The sequence below is a fragment of the Stegodyphus dumicola genome, chromosome 12, assembly GCF_044657685.1.
Source record: "Stegodyphus dumicola isolate Sdum_Otavi_A_Nest chromosome 12, ASM4465768v1".
Taxonomy (NCBI): Eukaryota; Metazoa; Arthropoda; class Arachnida; order Araneae; family Eresidae; genus Stegodyphus; species Stegodyphus dumicola.
In genome coordinates, this window is record NC_140779.1 from 111,382,557 (window position 1) to 111,406,724 (window position 24,168).

General features: G+C 30.3%; 1 protein-coding gene across 6 annotated transcripts in view; it reads left to right on the top strand.

The window, feature by feature from the left end:
- The window catches only part of ZAP3 (protein), a 207,186-nt gene that overhangs the window by 15,275 nt on the left and 167,743 nt on the right, over window positions 1-24,168 (top strand). The window contains exon 1 of one of the 6 annotated variants that reach the window (XM_035355228.2): window positions 10,668-13,770. The exons of the other annotated variants lie outside the window; for them this stretch is intronic. The gene's annotated coding sequence lies outside the window, so the exon portion shown is untranslated. Of the gene's footprint in view, window positions 1-10,667; window positions 13,771-24,168 lie in introns of those variants that run through there. 6 annotated transcript variants of the gene reach the window in all.

Genomic DNA, 24,168 nt, shown 5'->3' on the forward strand with positions numbered 1-24,168 from the left:
TTCATATTTCTTTTATTACTTCTTTTTGGAACATGAGCAAAGTAGTATCTCAAAAGATTACCTGAACTAGACACCTGTTTTACGAAATAAGCAAGCCCAGTTAGGTGATCTAATGCAGTGGAATAGCGGCTTATAAACATATTTTTCTGTATCTCTAACATGCAATCTGTTGACTCTTCATTTTGACACATTTTATACTTGAAACTACCAACAGTTGTAGTCTGCTGCTTAATCCCAGTTAGGCCTGGGATGGGTATGTTTAAAATAACTAGCAACAGTTATGTGTTTCATATGAGTTTTCTTTTTATAACTTTCTAAATGAACATTATAATATGTACACATGTTATAAATGTATGACTTGAATACAAAAACTTCTTGTGCTACCTATTTATGGCAACCCATATTGATAAAAATTTATGATTAGTAATTTAAAACAGAAAAAGAGGGGAAAACGGATGTTCATAAAACAGTTTGCAACATGGCTAAACTGGCAGTAAAGGACTGAAATGGATGGTGGATATGTGGCTCGGAGGCTCGGAACATGAGGCAAGTCAGGTGGCAAGAATCATGCAATTAACTTCTTCAGTAGGGACTTCATGGAAGTCTTCAGGGATGGGATGTTTTGGGCAGTAGAGCAAAGCCAGAACTTTTTGGGCTGTACTACTTATGAGATTAAATGGATTATCTTTAAATACCTATTTTTTACAAATTTTCATTGAAAAAATTCATAAACAGTATTTCTTATTTAATCATTAATACTTAAAAAATTTGCATTTATTTACGTCTGTTTCATAAATATGAAAATTACATATCCCTAGTTATAAGCATTGTCGTAATATTCTTGTGTGTCATTGTTCTCCTGATTCACACCTTGATGGAATTCTTTAATATTTTTATCCACATTCAACAAAAATTTTTATTTTGCATTATTTAATACTTTGATCATTTTAATTTATTTGACAGTTCAGGAGTAATATTTTTATAGCTTTGGCATTCTTTTTCAATAGCCCTGTATTTGCAACAAACATGAATATTAAAACAATTGGACAGATTAGGAAACACTGTAAAGAAAAATACGTATGAGGGTGTTGTAGCAATTAAAATACTAAAAATAAAATCGGCCAGCTTCATAATTATAACAGAAGCCTTTATTAGACTGTCGTTATTTGCAGAACATGCAATGTTTTGGGAAGGTATTTCATATTTATATTTGGCAATTACAATTTCATGTTTGGGAATGAATTTTTCACATTTAGCCAAAGAAGTTTAACTCATGTTGCTCAGAGTTTAATTTTTCTGCTGTAAGTGAAAAACACTAAAGTTGTCAAGCTATTTCAGGACACTTGTATATGCATGTATTTTTGGGCAATACCTTCCTGAAACATTGAATGTGTATCCTCTTGCGTTTTTCATAAAACAATCCCTGTACTTCACATTTATGTTTGTTTATACAAATGTGTTAATTATACTTCCATTTCGCTGTTTATGGTAGCTCATAAGTTAACCCAATTCACATGCTGCAAATTGGAAGAGTTGCACTAATTGTGGAACAGAGGGAGATCGCTTTGCACAGCACCTGTCGTAGGGTAAGTTCGAAGGGTGACCAATTAACTTTCCTAATCGTACCTGATGCACACATAATGCTGTCTTGTAGGGATGGCTTCACTCGCAAAATGTGGATGTCCCCAGTAATTGCCTCTGAACCAGGCAGCGCCATCATGGATCTTCAGCTGCACCTCCAGAGGAAGTGAGTGAACTGCATCTTTAACAGCTGTAGGTAAGATAGCTCCCGACAGTAGCTAAGGTGCTTGAATTAAATCGAAAATATTCTTAAAAAAGGTTTCACGTCTTTTTATTATTTTTTATACTGCCATTGGTCGATTTGCATGATTAGGTCTATGTTGCTTCTTTTCCGGTTGACCTGCTTTTGTAAAAAGCTAAATTGACAGATTGTCCATTAGCATGAGTAAAACATCTTTGAAATGAAATAACATATTTTTGAATGGAAAAAATTTTTAAATTGAAAATCAAAGTAAATTACTGTTATATAAAGAAGTGTAAAGAATCTTGCTTTTTGCACTTTTCAGCATAACAAAGATTATCGCTATTATTCTAGTTCTGAGTCACTTTAATAAATTTAATAATTTAATACTGCAGTTTTTCCAGAGCACAAAATCGGTGTTTACCTGTTGTTAAATTAAGCTGAAGTTCTCAGGTATTGTGACTTTTTCTTCCTGCCATGGTAGATTTTTGGATATATGTGAAGATTCAAAATTAGAAGATAAAATATTCTGAGACAATATGCCACATTCTTTGGATTATTAAAATTGCAGACTTCAATACTTTTTCCCCAAAAATGTAGTGGATTAAGTGTGGAAGTCTGGGGGAATTATGCTCAAAGGTCTATTTTATTGCTTCGAGCTGTGATCTTATAATTTTAATGGCTATGGTAGTTCTATCTGGATTTAGGTTTAGCAGTTGTTTTCCATGGATGTTAAAAAATAGCTGACACTATGAACTAAATAAGGTCATTAGATACTTATTTCTTTTAAAACCTGAAAAAAAGAAAAAAAAAAAAAAAAAAAAGGATTTCACGATTTACAGTGCATAGTCCATTTTCTTCAATATGGGGATGAAGGAACTAATTTTCATGACTTCCCCCCTCCTAGAACAGTATTCAAAAACGGAACCTTAGGTTGAATTATATTGCACTTTTAAGTGTGAAACAGAATTCTTGAGAAACCTACATTTGAACCATTATTGATGATTATTATTTGTTTAAAAAGTCACATGAGAAAATAATTTTGATCACTGCTTTTATCATGGTCTTCGCAAAAGTAATAATAGATGGAAGAGAGAGGTAAGCAAAAGTATGATTGCATTTCATCAATCGGCTAAAAAGAAAAGATCAAGACAGTTATTTATTTAGTATTTGAAAGAAATTAGAAGAATAAACGCAGGAAAAATTTTCTTTTATAATATGGATTCTTTTACGTAATTGAAATATTGGGAATGAAATAAAAAATAATTTTGTTTTCATTAAAATCTGAAACTGGTATGATAATGAAATGAGTACTAGTGAAAGAAGTGTGAAATAGTAGCGTAATTTTTATAAGATCAGAATTAAGACAAGTAGGAAAGAAATTAGAATTGAGGAAGTATACTGAATTCCTGTTTATTCATGTATAGTCAATCTCCTTAAAAAAAAAAAAAAAAAAAAAAAAAAAAAAATACACACACACATATATATATATATGGAAAATTTGATTCAAGTAAAAATTTTGCGAGCTATATTATTTAATTAAACTCAGTTTTAAATACAGTGCTATATATTGTTAATTCTTAATCTTTGAAAATTTTGTTATATTGAATAGGAACGTTTTTGGCTAATCTATATTTTCTTTTCTGTATAGACCCATGCATTCATTTGTGCAGATAATGTGGAGATTGTTCTATGTTCAAAATAATTTGTGACTATAGAATAGTGTTGACAAAACATGTAGAAATATCATGGTGACAGAAGGATGCATTAAGTTTATGAAATTGATCTAATTGAAGCATGTTTCATTTCAGAATAAACATTTGGATCATTGAACTAGTTTTTAAATGTGGTAATTTTGTAGAGGACATAAATTAAACTTGAGATGATGCTTGCAATTTATACGAGATTTAAAAAAATTTATTGAAAGTCAGTAGTGTCAAGGTTGAAAAAATAACTAAACATATATTGTTTTATTTGTGAAAGTAATTGAAGCATTGGTGTATTGCCTGAGAATTTTCCATAAAATTATATAGTTGAAAAGATCAATTTATACAAGATTTAAAACTATGCAGTTGTTATATAACAAGTTCAGATTTTTCCTGATATACCTGCAATATACAAGTACATCTTTTATATTGCAGATAATATAATAATTTTTATTTTTTAAATAAGAAGTGCAATTTTTTTTTCTGAATAATATCAATTTATAGAACAGTAGTGAAATAACTGAAGTTTTGGAACTGCCACAGTAGTTCACTTTGTATGAAAGTGATCAGATGCTGCAGACTTTTCCCACTTCAGGATATACTTGGATTCTGTAAATATTTCCATTTGGTAATGTCAGCAAGAAATTTTTGTAGGTGTGGCTCTATATGTAATCAAAGAAATGCTTTTTTGGCATTGGAAACATCAGTCATCATTTGGGTAATCAATGGTGCACTCTATAAATGTACCCATTTTTTAAAAAATCCAGAATGTCCACAAAAAGAATAATTTGAAATAATCATCCACAGAAAGAATAATTTGCAAGAGGATTTGTGAGTTAACAGTTTCATATTTGGAAAAATGAAAAGTGAAATCAAGTAATCTACAGAATTTTAATGAATCCCCTTTAGAAGATATAGAATATAGAAATGTAGAGATAATATAGAAAAGACCATAGAAAAGTAAAACTTTTGCAAGAAAGTATGATAAACTTTTTGAAAGTGTGGATTTACCTGATAATAAATTTTTCAGTGGAATATTGTTGTGTAACAAGAAGTGAATAGCTGTAAAATTGAATAATTATTTGAGCACAAAACTAAATTGAATAAAATGGAGGGACATTTTCGTTTTCAAGATAATCATGTCTCTTGAATCTGTAGTATTAATAACATTCACTGTCATAGCAACAACATTTTCTAAGACAACCATCTCTGGAAGCCACCGTATTTCGGATGACATAAGTAAACATCAGAGCTGAACATCACTGACAGACACAATCTGTGAAGTGATTGCTTCCATAAAAGATCAAAATCATTTGGAACAATGACTAGCATCTGTTCTTGTAGCATTGCTGTATGATATGGAGGCAGTTGTAAAATATTCAACTACGCATTTTAATGGTTTAATTCCCCCCTTTTTTTAAGGTGTCATAATTAGTTTTGTTAAAGTTACAGTAGATCCTAAATTCTGTTTCTATAATGAATGGTATGCACCTTTTTATTCTTTCCTGTTTATTCTTCTCCCAATTTTTGTTTGTTTTTTATTCTGCCTTTTTCCTTTCTTGTTATCTTGATTCTTTCCTGTATATGGGTTACCAACTTTGCTTTACTATTTCATCCTTTGTTTGAAAAATCACGTTTAAGGCACATGCTATGAATAATTTTATATAGTATGAATTTTGCTCCCTCTCCACATTTTCATGTACAAAATTAATAAAAGACTAAATAATAATAAAAAATAATAGAATGTTTCTCAAATTTTAAAGATTTTGCACAAATGAAAATGCTGAACAATCTTTTTTCATTATCTATTTTTTATATTGGCATTATTGTGCAGCTCCTATGGTATGTCATGTTAGCTGAAACTAATTTAACCTAATGTAAAAATTTTAAAACCATATGAAAGCATGGAATGCAGCACTATTTTCAGCTAGATGTCAGTATTCTAAATTTGCTTCTTAATCTTTTGCATACTTTATTTTATATAACAGGCAGAATCAGTTGATTAAAATCTGAATTTATTTAAAAGTGTAATTAAGTTCCTTTTATCTAAAACCAAGTAAAAGCTTTTACCTGGAACTCTTTAGTTTTGAAAAAGTGTAAATTCAGTTCTGTTTTGGCTCTGTGTTAGTATTCTATATTTGCCTCTTGATGTTTGCAGACATTTCACTTTGTATTGTGTAACATGAGATTACTGGAACCTGAATCTGTTCAGAGTAAGATATTTTCATCTGCCTACAAAAATATTAGTGAATGAAACAGTGTTCGCTGTCTGAATGCAGAGTTAAAATGCAGAGTATAAAATAAAAATGGAAAAGCCAGACATTGTAGGAGAAGTTACTGAAATGAGAAATGGAGGACAAATCAATATGATTATGTGCATTTCATAAATTGGTACCATATCCAGTTTTCATATGTTACATTGTATATGATACAGGTTTTTTTGTGGGATTTTCCACATTTTTATTAGAAATGATTTCTTTTAAAACTACTGTTGTGCAGGAGATTGTTCATTGAGAGCTTTGCATAATTAATCAGTCAACTTGCCTAATCGAAGCTTTTATTTTGATTATTATTCTACTTCACAAAGAAACGACCAGTTTTATGAAAGTTATATAAGCAGAAAAAGTAATTCTTGTTCATATTATATTAAAAACAGCTTGCAGTAATACTGTTTTAGTGGAAAGAAATGTGATTGGGTATGCAGTGCTTCATCAAGCAAATACATAAAATCAATATGCATTAAAAATCAATCAGCCGTACACATTCTGAATAACATTATTTATTGTGTCTATTATATTGTTATTCTTAATTTAATAGAATTGTGTAGTATAAGCAAATTTTAGAAATTGATGTGTGCAAGTATCTGAAAGCATAAACCAGTGGCTATGGCATGTCAGAATTTTAGACTTCTAATTTAATTCTTCACATAATTGCATATTTCAAAATTCTACTTCTGTGTTAGTATTTCATACACGAACAATTCTATAAAATTGTTTCATTAAAATTTAAGGTATAAAATTTAATAAATGGGGTAGTTATAAATTCAAAAGCAATCAGAGGGTGTTTCATGTTAGTTCTTCAGGAAAAAAAAATTGTTAACTTTCGTGTTAGAAATAAACTCATTTCTCTAGTTCGATTTCAAAATGCATTCGAAATTTGCTCTAATTTTTTGTTATCTGTACCATGCCTATGAGTAGCAATTTGAAGTTTAGGGGTGCACAATATATTCATCAAGTTTTAGCTTTATAGTTTTGCTAATATACAACTTAGTAAAACACACTTTTGGTCATTATCAAACATTGTACTGTGCAATTTAAATAGCTGTGATTGAAATATTCTAGTTAGGTGGTATTAAAAGTAAATACAATGAAATAATTTGCATTCATTTAATAGTATATTAAATGCAAGTCATATATGGGCAATGAATGAAAAATAATATTCTGGAGCATTATGATAATAAATTTATAAGTAAAGTAGATAATGAAATATTGGGAATAAAAAAATAGGTAATGTAGCTGACTGGTTAAAAAATGTGAAATTAAAGAGTCCAAATTTTACATTAATTATATTAGGAAAAATAGGAAAATACAGATGCAGTGGTTGTAAAAACTGTTCTAGTTAAACAATAAGGAGTTGAATAGTCAAAATAGAGCACAGTTATTTTTAAAAGCTAGAGACAGTTTATTTTTTTAATAAGCTTTTATACGAAAAATGGACCAATTTTAAATAAACAGAAAACTTAAGTTTTAAGTCCTTTTTGTTTAAAAGGGAAAATACAGTTGTAATCTATACCAATGATTTACGCTTTATTAAGTTCCCAACTTGCACAAAATATAGCAGTATTAATTAAGCTATTATATCACATCTGATTTGCATGTCATATTTTATGATAGCTGCTATTCCCTAGGCGTATATGATTTCTGAAATTTATTTTGAGAATTGTCGTAAAGGATTATTATCTTTTAAATGTTGTACATATTTCAGGATGTAATTTTGATTTTAGTTTACAGGTAATTCTTAATAATTAATTTTTTTATTAGTTACTGATACGTCTAGTTGATGGTATACTTTGCAAGTTTTTTGAGTGAATTAAAGTGAAATCATTTTTGAGGGGTAAAAATTGCTTCAATTATAAGGTGCACTCTAAATTTCAAGACATCTGCAAAAAATAAAACCCTAAAATGCCTCTAGCAAGTTTTTTTTTTAATAAATTTTAAATATTTTTTCATTTTCATATATTAACAACAGTGGTATTCCATGATTTATTAATAAACTCGAAAAATTTGTTACTTGAGAATAATTTGGAAAAATCTGTGATATGAAGATGCTGTAAATTATAAGCCACTCTGTATTTAGCAATGCTTTATATATGGGGAAAAAAAAAAAAAATCATCTGATTCAAAGAAATATGATGTAGTAAATAGCTGCAACATGCAAGGGTAGTATTTAATTCTTTGGAAAAAGAAGCAGCAAAATTTATAACTGGTTTGCTGCTTTTAATGCTGTAAAATATCAAACGAAGTAAATATCAAACAAAATAATCTTCTAAAATAATTAATCTACTGAAATAGTTTACGTTACGGCATACGTTTCTCGTGTGTTTAGGCAACGGATAATAGTTTAAAAATAATATGCCCTGTAATGTCAGATGAGTGGCACATATTTAGTTTACCTATTGAATTATCGTAGAATAATTAGTTAGTTCATATATATATCAACTATATGAAAGCTGCAATTTGTCTGCATTAAATGATAGTTATTAGCAAATAGTATAATTTAGTGGATTTTTTAGTACTAAAATCGTAAGGAATTCAACCCATGCGTCATTCAGTCTTGGAAGTGAATAAAGAGCAATTTATGCATGATTGCTGCAAAGCCGTATTGAAACAAAATAAACATTAAAGAATGCCGCTAACCAATTAAGGACTGTGGCTATCCAAAAAAACCTTTGCAGGTCTTAGCGTGATCTATGCATGCTAAGCAAGAGGCCATCCTATAATAATTGATTATTTATAAGGTCAGCATTAGACGTTTTGCCAACTGGTGCGATTTCTTTGGTTCCTAAATTCTGCTGTGTAGTGCATTCCTAAATTCTAAATATACCACGGACACAAATGCCAGGTGCAGCCACACTGGTTGCACCGATCTCTGCAAATGGACTGTTAAGTTTCCCAATAGATTTTATCCAAGTAGGAACTCCGATAGATAATATCAGCTCACTGTACTACTCATTTCTCCTACTGACATCAGTCAAGCTAGATTTCTTTAGAAAGGCAGCTGCACACCATAACCAAACATCCCCAGCCTCATGTTTCTTGGTCTAGTGAGTTGTAGTGCCAGCTTTTTTTGTTCTGATTGGCATGTATGAGTTTAGTATCAACCATAAAAAACTATGATAAAGCGTGCAGTGTGATGATTATTTAGGCCAGTGATAGATCTGTATGCTAGGAATACTGTTTTTGCATTTTCATTTTTGCCTTTGAAGCAACTTTGCAGGTGCTGTCTGAGCATTTGTTCCCTTTCATGTGATCTTCTTCATTGCTGCCAGTAGTTGCTTTCAACAAGGCAGAATACATTTACTTGCTGTTGAGAATGTGTTTTGTAATAGCTAGCCTATTAAAGATAGTGCAATCAGTATTGATATGTTAGGTTATGAAACAGGGTGAAATTTACAAAAGTTGAAGATGAAAATTGTTTCTTAATGTAGGATGAAAGGTAAAAGGCATTTTATATTACAAAAGACATATCTTTAAAAATATATATATATGTAGATCGTTAGATGGTGGACGATTGGATTTCACGCTTCAATTTCTTGCATTTTCTGCCCTAGAGAATTTTGATTTTATCAAATACATCTGGTAGCAGTAGCCATCATATCAGTAGTCCTTACCTGTTGACTAGTAGGTTATTTCAAAGCTTTATTTTGATCAAACTGAATATATTAAATATTCAGTTTTAACTTTTTTGGGGTATTCAAAGCTTTATTTTGATCAAACTGAATATATTAAATATTCAGTTTTAACTTTTTTGGGGTATTCCTAAAAGAGCATGTTTTTAAAAAAATATTAATAGATTGTGTTGGTCAGACCGTGCAAAGTGGTACCCCCTAAAGAAAAACCTTACTTGCTAGACTATTTTGTAAAAAATAATTTTTGAAGGAGAGAGAAATTACCTTGTCATGTTCAGCTAATATTTTTGTTGTAATGATTTTACTTTTATGTGAGGCGTAGTAATTTTTTTGAGTTTTTATAGAAACTGGAGCAAAAAATTTATTTAGAAACTTTCTAATTACACTCTTTTGAATAAACGGCATGATTTTTATATTGAATTCTTATCCCCTTCTTTATTGCTCTTGCAACAATTATTATAAATGTCATGTTTATAGGAAAAAAAAAATTACTGGAAGGGAAAGTCAGCAATCATATCGTAATCTTAAGCATGTAATTAAACGTGTACTGACTGTGTTTGTATATTAAATTACATTATAAAATGAGGATTTACCTCATTTTTTTTTTTTTTTTTCCCCCAATTTGGAAGTGTATGAAAACTGCATTTTTTTAAAGCTAACTATTTGGGAAACTAGCCAAAAGTTTGAAACTTAAAAAAAAAGGGGGGGCAGGCAGTAGCGATTATACTGTTGCCTCTTATGAAGGGGCAGACAATTTACATCCATGCACCACTTTCCTATTAGGGTGGCATGAAAAAACTTCAAACATAATGTACACAAATGATAGAAATCCCAAACTCCATTAAATCTGAGGAAGCAATATTTTGTTTTCTCGCTACTGTCGCAAGAGGGTCCAATTAAAATGTCTTGCAGATGAAAAGGGTTTTGGAATAACATAAATTTCCCTACATTATCTTCCACAAATTATTTTGTGATGTCTTGTAGATGAAAAGGATCTTGGATTAACATAAATTTCTCTACAATATCTTCCACAATGTATTTTGTGAACCAGTCAATGAGCTTTGAAAGGTGTTCCATGTAAAGGGACAGCTATTCAGATAGAATATTGACTTTGTATATGTATTGGTACAATGTAGAAAAACAATCTTGAACACTATCATCATTCATTTTTTTTTTTTAATCCACAGCTGCAGCTTTTACCCAGCTGCTGCAATCTCTTAAGTTTCAAGATAAGCATACATTGTTCTCAAGTAATAGAAAATATCTGAGTGTCAAAAATGTTAGTGTCAGCAAAATACCCAGCAATCAAATGAACCTTCCTCTTCCAGAAAAGTGAGAATTTCTTGATAAACGCATGAGACAAGATGTTGTCACGCAAAAGTCATTGTGAACTGCAATAGTATAGCAGAGCCATGTGTTCAGCTTCTATATCTTTGCATAGCATTTTGGAAAAACTTGCCTTCAGCTGTGTAGTTTTTATGTAGTTCCCTATGTCTATGACAGATTCTGATGCCTAATTCAACTGAAGACTAAGTGGCCTCGATGCAAGTGCTTCTTAGTTGATACTGCAAAGGGTCCACATTCGAGTTTTGCTGCAAATAAATGCCTGCAGACTTGCATAGCAACTGAACGATCAAGCACCATCAGTACATACACAGATGCACTTTTTCCAATCTAAATAATTTTTGTTATAAACTTGTGTAGCATTTTGGTCTTGAGCCTTTGCACTTCCGAATAATGTTTTTACAGAACAGATCTTCTATAATGGTATTACTGTCAAAAAAACTTGCATGTAAGATTTTGATTTTTATTACTGTCAGTAGCCTCATCCATCTGCAGACCGAGTGCATTTTCTTTCATTTCCTCTATCAACTAATCAGTGCGATTTTCAGCTATACATCGAATTCGTCTAATAATGTTGTTGGATACAGGTACATTAGATATAATATTTTCCATCATAATAATAACCATGTTGAGTACAGTTCTTGCGATTGTGTGCTTTTTTTTGCAATTTGTCACTCTGAGCTACCTTAAAAGACACTAGCTGTGCATTACTCAGAACTGATACACTTGTTTAGTGAACACAACACTTTTCTTTTCTAAATCTTGCAACTTCCTGGGGGGGGACCCTGAGATTTGTCAACCTAAGGCTGAATGCTCTTGAGTTTACTTTAGTTTACTTTACTTTAGTTTACTTGGGTCAAGATGTTGTTTTAGTTTACTTGGGTGCATACTTTCGCACGTGTGTAATTTTTTAAAGACAGGACACATTTGTTATTGTTGTCTTTAATCGTTATTTACTTCTACTAAAGTAAAAGGGCAATCAAAGTAACTTTCTTTATAGTTTTGGCATTTTTGCCATTTTTCTTCTCCGTCAGTTGTTACTCAAATTTGAACTATCATTACTATTTGTTTGCTTACTTAATAAAATGTTTTCATTTTATGAAATATCAATGAGGATTCGTTGATTTATTGTAATATTTCGTCAAGCTCACGATTTTTTTATAGACGTATAAGATTGTGCAACCTTCCCCATCCATTCCTGAATTTGATACTAATGATTGTAAACTAAAAAAAAAAAAAAAAAAAAAAAAAACGAAACACCAACAGATGCCACTGCTGAGAAGCCAAATATAGCAATCTTGTGATAGTAAGTAATAGGTGAAAAAAATTGTGTGAAATTAATCGAGTATATAATAATGTATGAGCAGCATTTGATGCAACAACATAGAATTATTGCAAATTGAAAGAACAAAGTGGTAGAAAAATTAGTGCTTAAAAAACAAAATTAATGCAATTAGAAGACCAATTGAAATATAAATATTGAGAAAATTTTTGGGAACTATTATTTTAAGAAAGAGAATAAAATTAATGAAAGTATAATTAACAAAAAATATGGCCGAGCTTTCAACACAAGTCTTGTCTCTCCATGAAGCAAGGCAGGGGCACTGCAAGGTTCCCTGGGCTTACATTACAGTCTCCCAGGGTGCTGCGGGCACACTTTGCGAAATCCTGCCTTAATACCTATTAAAATAGCTGGGTTGCAGAGTAACCATTTTTGAGTCTGTTTATACTTTTTTTTTTTTTTTAAATATAGCTACTACATACTTTCTTCTTTGGTTGCTAAAAGCAGACATTTTTCTAGGGCGAGGATGAATCCAATAAGCACAGGTAACAAAGTCTGTCTTCACGCACACAAAAACTTGTAACTTTAATCTGCTTTGTTTTATATGTCCATTTGTATATATATTTTGCATTCAAAGAAAGGAGAAAATTTGGGTATCTTTAATGAACATCCTAGTTAACACTGAACTTAAAAATTTTGATTGGACATTTTCATGCTATCTTTTCCAGTCATATAAAGAAATATCTCCATTCTGTTTAAAAAGGCACGTTTAATTGGTAGTAAACCAGGAGAATTTTAAAAAAGTCCTTCTCCTGTAGTCTGTATTTAAGTGTGTTTAACAATTAATTCATAAAGCACATCTTTGTTAGTGGCTAACTTTAAAACTTTTTAAGACTGGAAAATTTGAAATTTTCGTATTATTAGTTGGGAAAATAAAAGAAATATAAAATGTCTTGACTTTTTTTTTCAAAATAAGGTTCCTACAAACATGGAAAAAAATGCTGGAAACTATAATTTTGAACTATACCATTACATTTAAGTGAAAATGCACGAAAGTTGAATTGTAGCCATGTCTTTTTTTAACAAATTGCTTTTTGTTTCGTTGGATACGGGTCTTCTGAGGTACTTTAATTTTTTGCAAACTTTTAAAATTGTAGGGAACACAATGCTGTATCAGACAAATATAATTGCCCCACCTCCCAAAAAAACAGTGCAATAAAAATAATAGTTTTTGAGCTGAAATTGTTTTGAGATGATTGCCTCCTCCAAAAAAATAAAATATTTTAAAAGTAGCAAAGCAATCATGAGTGCAGTATCATTTGATATGAAATCACACATGTGTTGTTAGTTGTGATATAATAGCTTACAAGTCTATTTTCCAAAGCATTTTGGGTTAAGTATAGTATGAATATAAAGGTGCTGATCAGGTTATAATTACTATAATGAGATGGTGCTGATATAACACCAATGTAATTATGAGTTATTCTAGTTTAAATTAGATTTATGATAGTCCATAAAATTGTGCACCCCTCTATTTGAGGTAAATGCTTTCGGCTTTTTCTCCGGTAGTACTGTCTGCACTTTTATTCGGTTTTAGAGGTGCACCTTTCATTCTCTTCCATTGTTGAATTTATTTTCAGCAGCAGATTGTACAGAAGTTCTCAATTTGAAGACCATTATAATGGATCCTGTTACATGTTGGGAAGGTCAGGCAATAAGTCGTGTCGCCCTCTGAAATATCGAAATTGAATTGGAAAAAGAAAGAAAAGTAAGAATTTGGCTTAAATGAAGTTAAAACTATGTGAGTGTTTGAAGATCAGTCTTATCTGATTAAATATTTTGGATAATTATGGGAAAATAGATATGAATAAATATGGGAATGTATATTCTTAATCTTAATGCTATTATTTGCACATACTTAAAAGATTGTTCTAATTATATTAATTGTACTTTCAATGCATCTTATAAAGTCTTTTAATATATCTTTTATCACAGTCTTTTAGTGTGTGCAGTTAATTGTATTTTGTAAAAGAATTAAAAATTTAACATGAACACATGCAATAGAAGTATTCTTCTACAAAAGAGCTTAAATTAAATTCAAGCAAAAACTTATTTTTTAAAATTTAAATGTTAATACATTGAATTTAAGTAAAGTGTTAAAATCTAAAGTATCATATTTTCACTAGTTCCCCCTTGTATTTCTCTTTCGTGTGGTTCTCTGTTTGTGCTATTACAATTAAGCACAATGATGGAAAGCTGTCTGCACTCCTTCTATCATTTTACATTGATTTTTTTTTTTAAAATCAGTTTTTAAACTTTTAGAGGATTAAAAAACCCAGTTTTCTGTTTTCAGAGTTCATTCGATTTTCAAATAATGTCAGACTACTTCATGTATATGATGCATCTTTTTACTTTAAAGTCCATAAATTTTTATTTTAGAGTTTTGAAGTATTAAACAATTAATCACTCCCATACAGGTAGAGAATTTAGTTATTCTAATTAGAAAAAATACTTATTCTATAATAGTTTTTTTTATTTTCAAAAATTTTCACTCAGTAATATATGGTTTCTAATGTTTTAAATTTTTATAGTTTTTCGTATAGGGCTAACTATTTCAGTAAGATAGTAGGTTTTTCTTTTTTAAATAATAAAGGCAGAAAATGCCAATCTAGTTTTGATACTTAAGTGGTGTGTGATGCACACATTTTTAAACAGTATTATAACAGTTAATATTGTTTAAAAATGCCTTCTGGTACTAGAACATTTGGATTACAGGTTTAGAGTTTAGCTTATTTAAAAAAAAAGGGGGGGGGCTGGGTCAGTGTTTTCAGATGCACAAATGGTGTGCGATGTGCACATTTTTAAACAGTATAATAGTTAATATTGTTTAAAAATGAGTTCTGGTGCTGGCGCATCTAGATTATAGGTTTAAGAGTTGTGAGTTTAGCTTATTTCACTAAAAAAAAAGTGGGTGTTTTATCTCAGAAGAGAGATCAAAATTTTACGTAGAGCATATTTGAATTTTGAACACAGATAAAATGAGATAATAATCATAGTATCAGAGTAGTAAAATTGGTTGAGCATTTTAAAGTTCATGATGGTGGGCTACAAGTGCTGTTGATTAACATTGTTAAGAAATAAAGCAATGGCAGCTCTAATCTTAAGAGTATACTTTTAATTCTTTAATACTATCATATTCCAGATTTAAGAATTCTTTTGGTAGTTCAGTCAATGATAATTATCACGGAAAATATTTCAGGAAAAAGTTCAATTATTTATTAGCCATAGTTTTAGGTTTAAAACATGAGTCTTGAAATTGACACTATATTAATTGAAATTGCTCAACTTTCACAATTTTTTTCCACCAGGAATTCCTCTACATAGATTAAAAACTCAGTGGTGCCTGTTTTTTCTCAGTTTGTGTTGATCCACCTTAAAACTAAATCTGTAGTACTTAAATAGTGCTTCCTGAGTTCTTTCATAGATATTTATGTAAAGAGAAAGGAAAATTTAAGTACTAGGATATGATTTTGTATATACCAATTTAATAAAAATTTAAGTTTTGGAGGGATGAATAAAACACTTTACGTCTATTTTAGAACACTGTCAAGTTCAAACAAAGTAGGCTTCAGTAAAATGTATTTTGAACTTTCTTGCTAACGGTTTTATTTCCTATTATGATCATTTTATTAATATTTAGTGAAATGGGGAAAAAATCGAGTGACTTGCTCCAATCTTTTCTTCTCAAAATGTTTTTAAAAATGTTTGTGTAACTGAGTAATTATGTAAAAGTATTATCAATGTTCCTTTTAAATAGGAGAATGGTTGGTATTTTTTTTAAAAACTGAATACTTTTTTTAACATATGAAGGATTAAGAAATTTTCCAATTTCACTTTAGGATTGATTCTATTTATCAATTATGCATCAAAAAGAAATTCCTTTGCAAAGTAGTAAGTAAAAGTAATTCAATCAAAAGAAAATGCAAAGCAAACAGGCTTTGAATTAAAAGGAAAAAACAATGCAAATAATGTGTTAAAAGATAATGGAGAAATCTTTTTTAACGCATCTGGTTCTGACAAAAATCTTGCATATTTTCTTAGTCCTGGTTATTGCATTTTGAGAAAGAATTAAAGTATTCCAAGTTAAAGGAAACATTTTTTATAAATTGTATAGATTGTATTTTACCTTCTAGGATGTCAAAAAAGACTTGAAATACATAATTTTACAATAATATGATATAATAAATCTGACAAAACCTTGAAATGTATACCTGTGTTTTTTTATGATAGCTGTTTTGTATAGCAGGACTAGCATGATATAATCAAACCAACATTTTTTAATCAAACAAACATTCAGACTTCTTTTTTAGATGCTTTGAAATATAAATTTATGAGATAAAACCTTGTGTGGATGAGAAAAAAAGTGTTAATAGAAGAACATTGTGATGTCATTTTGCGTGATTTGTAAACTATTTGATAGCATATAGGTTTTTAAAATATGTTGCTGCTTAGCAAGTAGTTATGTACCAGAATTTACTTTTAAGTGAAAAGCATTCATGGTTTCTAAGTGAAAGGCATCCAGCAAAAATTAAAAAAATTTTGTATGTTATTTACTATATAATATTGCCGTTTGATTCAATGGAATTGTTGGAATTTTATTGAAATATCACTATTTTCTTTTGAATTGGAAATCTAAATATGTGTGCAAAACATTTATTTTTTTTTTAGGTGTATTATGAACTTCTTACTAAAAAGTAGTTATTTTTTTGTTAGGTGTAAGGACTTATCTACCTGAAAATTTTTTCTAAATATCCCTAATTTTGATTTAAAATTTTAAAAATTTTCTCTTGGTAATTTTCGTTTTGTTTTAACATTTCAAATTGATATAGGAGGTTTTAATATATTTATGGTGTTAATGTAAAGTGTCCAAACTAATGCAGATATTTTAAATTTCTGCAACTTATCAGTGTAGGTTACAAAATTATAAAAGCTGTTCTGTCGAAATTTATGCAGTACAAAATCTGTTAGGCAGAACTTCATTGATTCTGAATTTTAAAATTTTCGAGATTTTAGATCATCCGTTTGTATATAGTAAGACAACATGTAGAAATTATAAAATTAAAAATCTGAAATAGTTATTTATGAAATAACGAGGCATTTATTTCTTTAAAAGAATAAAATAAAAGGGAAACGAAACCCTGACATTTGTTTTCAAGGCTTTACTGAACATTTTTGTCAGTGTAAGTTATTTCAATTTTTCTGTTAATACTTTGTTTAAATTCTTTGTTCTCTTTGCTTTTTGTTTGTTTGTAATAATTTTTTTGTTCGTATACAAGGTTTCCTGTCGTTACTAGAATTGTAAATTGAAATTTTTCTGCTCGACAAGCTGTCTGTTTCGTTCTTCACTATACATAGTGATATTTTTTGGATTTAGAATAACACTATAGATTTTACCGTTTGTCAGTTAATTAATTATTGAAACATAGCTAACAATAGGAAAATTCATTATTTCTTTGTGACATCCGAAAACCTTTAATGACTAGCTAGCGTTACTATGTTCTAGTCATGATGTATCATCATGAGATTGGTGAGCAAAGACATGTTGTTTATCTAAGTTTTTCTCACTTCTTTTAGCACAGCTGCAGCTAGGAAAGTTAGTCTGAATTATATTATTTATTTATTATATTTATATCTATTTCCTGCATATGCTTAAGGCTTATTCGAATTTCCAGTAAATTATTCCCATATATAATTAAAGCTTATCAGAACAATAAATCGGTTATTCTTAATTCAAGCAGCACAAAATGTAATCTTTTGGCCTATGAAAGTCACTTTCAAAATCTTTTCACATGGAAAGAAATTTCTATTTAATTTTTCCTTATCTACAACTTGACGCTTCACAGTGCACCTGGTTGAAGTCCGTGTTGGTCAAGCACGATGTCAACATAAAAGTTACCATGTTGTTTGGTATTGAATTACTGATATATATATATATCAATGGTACTTACGTATTAACGCAACCAGGCCAAAATTCGCATAAATCGCCAAATTTGGCAACCCTACTTACGGCAACCCTACGTGTTATATGTAGTTTTTCGTAAAGAAATTATTTTTCTTACTGGTTAGATTGAATGCCCTGAAATACTTTAACTATGGGTATTTGTGATTTGTCTGCGAGTGAAAAAGATGCTGTTGAATTGTTGCAGGGATATGTAATTATACCGAACGAACGTACTTGTAAAAATTCTCATAAAATGAAACTGTATTTTGGAAAGCAAATCTTCTGGAAATGTAACGTCGAAGAGTGCATTCAACATTTGGGTGTGAGAACCGGAAATTGGTTTGAAGGTAGCCGAATTTCATTTGTGACAGCGGTGCGCTTCATTTATTGTTGGTGTAAAGAGTTAACCTCAATTAAATTTTGTGCAGAAGAGATAGGAATTGCTGACAAAACTGTTATAGACAAGCTCAAGCTGTTAATGGCGAAGACGGTTTTCAATCATTGCTAAAAGCAATTGCCAAAAGATTTCCGCCGAAAAAATAATTATGCAACTTATTCAAATTCGAAACCGGAAGAGTTTAATTGCTATTTTATATTTTAAAACAAAATGATATAAAAAACTGTATTATAAATTATCTGTAATTAATAAATGTACATTTTCTTTCTATTCATACTTACAAATCGCGCCAACCTGGTTACGATAATACGTAAGTACCATGTATATATGTAAAAAAAAAACTTGTTTTAAAGGTTGATCTAAGAGTTATTTTTCAAGCTGTGAATTAATAATCATGTGGTAAATACCATGCCCTTTTCCCAGTAAAAGATTTGCCAGCGTGGTATCCATGTAGTTTATTCAATAAATGATTTCTTTGTGAAGGTCTTTTATTTGGTGCTGAAGTAAAATTAAAAATTGTTGGCCTCCAAATGCTTTATTTAAAAAAAAAAAAAAAAAAAAAAAGAGGAGAGAGGGAAGAATTTGTACTTGCGTGAAGGATTAAGGGTATGCTAAAGCAAGATGGGAGTCTCGAAATTCAGTTCCTTCTCCAATGCCACAAAAAAATTTGTATATATGCTGGTGTTCTAGAGGTCCGGATTTCAGACTTTGTACTGTAAATACTAAAAAATTTCAAGGTTGCCTATAACCATTTTGTGTAAGTAGTATTTTTAGGAAATTTGAATGTTTATTTGCTGGAAGAATTAAGAGAATCAGAGAATTGAATGAATTTAAGATGTCGCCATATAAACCTTTGGGTGAGATTTTAAGTTGATGAAAAAATGATGGAACTCTGATAACCTTAAAAACAAACAAAAAAAAAGGGGAAAAAAATCCACAAAGGGAAGAGAACAGTCCTTAACTTGGCATTTGCTATGATCATAACTAATCTTTGCCCTAATTCAGCGATTACTGCCATCAGAAAATTGGCATTGAGTCTCATCCTACATACTATAATCATGTAAAGAAAAGTTCAATTTTCTTTGTGAAGTTGTATCATGAAATGTTGAAAACCAGTCTTTTTTAATTCCTCCTTTTGATGAGCACTCTGAACAATCTGAATATACAATGGAACCTCGAGATACAAGCACCTCTATATATGAGAAATTTTAGGTAAGAGGAAAGTATGAGTGAAAAATTTGTCTCTAAATACGAACATTGACTCGAGTAATGAGCATTGCAGGCTGTTGATATGCGTAGTGCCATTTCCCGATCCGGCTCGACTCCTCTTGTCAGATCAATCAGTGTTCTTTGATCTATGTGTTTGTGTGCTTGCGAGTCAAATTTTTGTTATGTTTAGTGTGAAAATTATTTCACGATGCCTCCCAAGAAGTTTGTTGCCTTAGATAGTGCTGCAAAGAAAAATGAGAAGTCATATCTGTTGAAATTAAGAAAGACATCATAGATAAACAATTAATTAGCAAAGACTTATGGCCTTTCAACATCGATGATTTGTAATGTTCTGAAGAAGCAGGAAGAAATTAAGAAACTTGATGTAGTCAAAGGAGTTATTATTACTTCCAAGCACCGTGCAAAACTCCTAGAAGATGTTGAGGAGCTGTTGTTGGTGTGGATTTAATGAGAAGCAGTGAAAAGGTTGTTGTCGGAAGCTATCATAAAGGTAAACTATGGTTATATTATTTACCAGTGTTATTTATTAGAAAAAGTGATTTTTATGTTGATATATTTGGGAATGCGGACCAGATTAACTTGATTTCCATTATTTTCAATGGAAAGTTGGTTTCTAGATATGAGAAATTCGCTATAAAAGCTCAAGGCTGGAGCGATTTAAACTTGTATCTCGAGGTTCCACTGTATTTCTTTTTAAGCTCATGTGTTTTTGATTATGTCAATTTTTGTTATGGCACAAGAAATCTTTTGCATCTCAGCAAATTACTTTATAAGGTTATTTTTTTAAAACAATTCTGTTCACATTTTCCTGTTATTTAACAAGCAGACATTTATCATTTCCTATGGAATTCTTTTTGAACTCATCAATTTTGCCTGATCAAAAACAAGCAGGAATCTTTCCTCATATATTTATTTCATCACTGGCTGTGTTTTTACACATATTTATACAGTGCCAATAGTATGATGAGAAAAGGAACTCTGCAATCGTAAAACTAATTACTAACAAGAAGAAACTGCCTTTTCTCTTCCCCTGCACTTTACATCTCCAGTTAGTTTCTTCCCAATATGTAATGTTATTTCATTTAGTGGCTGTTCTTAATATTCTTACTTCATACACAAAATTTTATGCTTTTGGAGGAGGGCAATAAACACCACCATTTAAAAGGCAAAAAACAAATTACATATAATAAGAAATGATATCATGAGATCAACTTTGTAATCTAAGCTAAGTTTGATAATGAAATAAATTGCATGTTACAAATTTAGTGTTTAAGATTGCCAATTTTGGGAACTAACCTTAGTGGCTTTTAAATGCATTTTTGTTTTAAAGTCTAAATTTTGCAAAGAATAATTATTAGCATATAAAACAGCAATTTTGATATGCAGCATATTGATAAAAAATTTATTAAGAAAATGCTTCAAGATTGAAAAGATTATTGTGTAACACCTACCAATTCTTCCCAAATAAACAGTAGTTCGATCTAGTTTCTAAGCCTAGTAAGGTAGCATTCAAGGTTTTTTTTTTTTTTTTTTTTGTGTGTGTAATGTGAATATGAGCTTGTTTCCTTAAAAAAAGTTTCAGAAAAAGTGTTACACCTATGCCAATAATAAATTGTGTGATCAAATTTAAAAACTAAGCACATTAAAATTTTTAATTTCTGCAAATGCTTTTATGAAATAAAATTTCTTAAAGGAATAGAAAATTGTATTATACTCTGCTAGACATTGAAAAATCAACACCAAAAAGGAGTGGTCAAAAAGTTATGAAATTTGGAAGACAAAGACATCAAGCAGCAATAAGTGATATTTACTTCAAAAATGATAGTCAGAATACAGAGCGAGAACGGCGTCGGCTCAGTAGGATTATAGGACCACCACAGACAGTGATGCACGAAGAAACACGTCTAGGCATAGAATCAATAAGAGTGCAGATGGTGTCCTGAAGGACAGCTCTCCATTCCCTTTCAACCATTTGCCACAGTTCGTCTTGTGAACGAGGCAGGGGCAGAGTCTGCAAACGGCATCGAATCACATCCCACACATGTTCGATTGGTGACAGGTCAGGAGAATACGGTGGCCAGGGAAGCATCCTTACTAATGCTGGAAAAAAAAAATCCTATACCTTGTAGAGCATGTTGGCAGATGCAAGCACTGCGGGGTCGGGCGTTATCCTGCTGAAAAAGTGCATTAGGCAGCCCTTGAAGTTAGGGGATTGCCACCAGCTGTACTACATTATCCAAGTATCGTTGGTCTGTCATAGTGCCCTGAATACGAACTAGAGGCGACCTGGAATCGTAGGCAATAGAGCCCCAAACCATTATGCCATGTTGTCGCATGGTGGGGCATTCCACAGTTACTGATGGATTAGATCTGTCTCCACGTTGACGTCACACACATATGCGGCGACTTTCACTGGAGCGTGACTTATCTGAGAACACAATGTTGCGCCATGCTGCCATCTACATCGCTCCAGATCGATCATTTTTGTGGTTTTCCCCCATGTGTAACTTGAATTAAAAATAGTTTCGAAGTTTTTCGAAGTCCTGCATGAAGGCATCCTTTCCTTAGGTAGATAGCTAAGGAAAGGATGCTTCCTTGAGTGCTTTGCCATTATTAAGTAAACCAAACCAAACTTTGAAATGCTATAAATTTTATTTTTACAACAAATTGTAAAACAGAACAAAAATCAAAATATTAAGTATTTTTCCTCGGAAGGTGCATTTACATAAACTTTTGAGTCATTCCTCAATTTTAGGAACCATGTCCAAAATGAATTTCTTATTTTGCATTTTCCAATTAAAGTAAAACAGTAATATACAATTATATTGAAAATACCAAATTTTTATCTCAAAATGCTAATGAAGAAATTCAAATAGGAAATCATTTCCATAAAGTTCAAATGAGTTGCATTTATATTTTGAAATTCTCAATGTTTTTCAGTGCAGCATCATCTTAGATTCATGTTTTTCCTTTAGTTCTTACTTCGTTCTGTGCTATATAAATCAGTTCAAATATTTTAGCCTATTAAGCAATTTAATTTAGTGTAAGGAGGCATGAATTTTATTATTTATTATTATTATTTTTTTTTTTTTCTGTTTGGCCACATTCATATATTTGCTGCATTACATGGACCACAACACAGTATGCTGTACCTTGTACTATAATCTTGTAATAATAATAAAATTTGGTTGATACTACCATTTATTAAAAAACTTGGGCATATTTTTCACTAATCAGATGTGTAATTGCTACATCCTATACTTAGCTGAAGATCAGTATGCTGATTTCTATACAAGTTCTTTGCATATTTTATTGTAGACGAAGATGACTCCCAAAGCTATACTTATGCACAAAATTGTAAGCACTTTTGTACAAGGTCTAATATTTTCAAAATTCAGAATTATACTGCTTGTCTCTTTAAAAAAAAAAAAAAAAAAAAAAAAAAAAAAAAACCCTTCAGTTCATGTCTTTCAGGGCTTGATAAATTCATCAAATAATGTAGCATAATTATATTCATTGAAGCTGATTTCTAATTTTGTAATATCCCTGCATGCTGAGCGTTTTTCATAGGGAGCAGACAGATATTATTTCTCAGATCTTGAAATCTGTTCATCAATTTTTTGGAAGAGGCAGCTAAATAATTTTAAATTATTTTATAGTTTCCTAGAAGAAAAGTTCTTTATGTATGAAAATTATAAATAACTTTTATTTTGCACCTCGCATAAAAGCTTACAGGTCCATAATGCAGTTTATGGGCCACAAGTTGAATGTAGATGATTTTAATGTATCTTAGTCTATGACAATTGAGATATTGCATATTTCAGAAATATGCTTAAATATATGTATGGTTTGCAGTTCTTTAATATAATTACATCACAGATTAAGTACTGAGTATTAATTTGTGTAAATATACTAAATATAAAAATTATGTATTTGAAAATGAATAATAGTTTACAAAAGGAGAATGATGATATATTTATATACATTTACATGAGTAATGAGATGGCAAAAAAGCGTAATTATTGGTAACATAATTATAAGGCTGATTTTGTTATATTTTTCTAGAGTTTCAGGGGGTCACATAATTTTAAATATTGATTTATAGTTCCTGTTTTCCTAATTTGCCATCTTTTATGTATAACAACTGTGGTTATAGTAAACTATTTGAAATTACTCAAATAATGAAAAGAGAAAAATTGATGTGTCAGTTTGAGCAAATATCCTGCAGAATGAGATTTTAAGTATATCTAAAGTAAGTATAGTGATATTTTCTTTGTTTATAATTATATCTTCTGTGTTAAAGTTTTGCTATAATTTTTTAATTTTTTTTTTATTAAATTATCATTATTTAAATCTGAAATTTTAGAATTCTTGAAAGTGATTTTGACAAGTATGATTTGCATTTATTATTTTTTTTTTAAAGTGGTAAAAGATTATTTAAATACTTAAGAAAATTTTTTTTGGAATCTTTCCTCTTTACTAAATGTATTTTTACTGCAGTGTATGTGTAACAAGTCTGTTATAATTTTTGAAGTTTG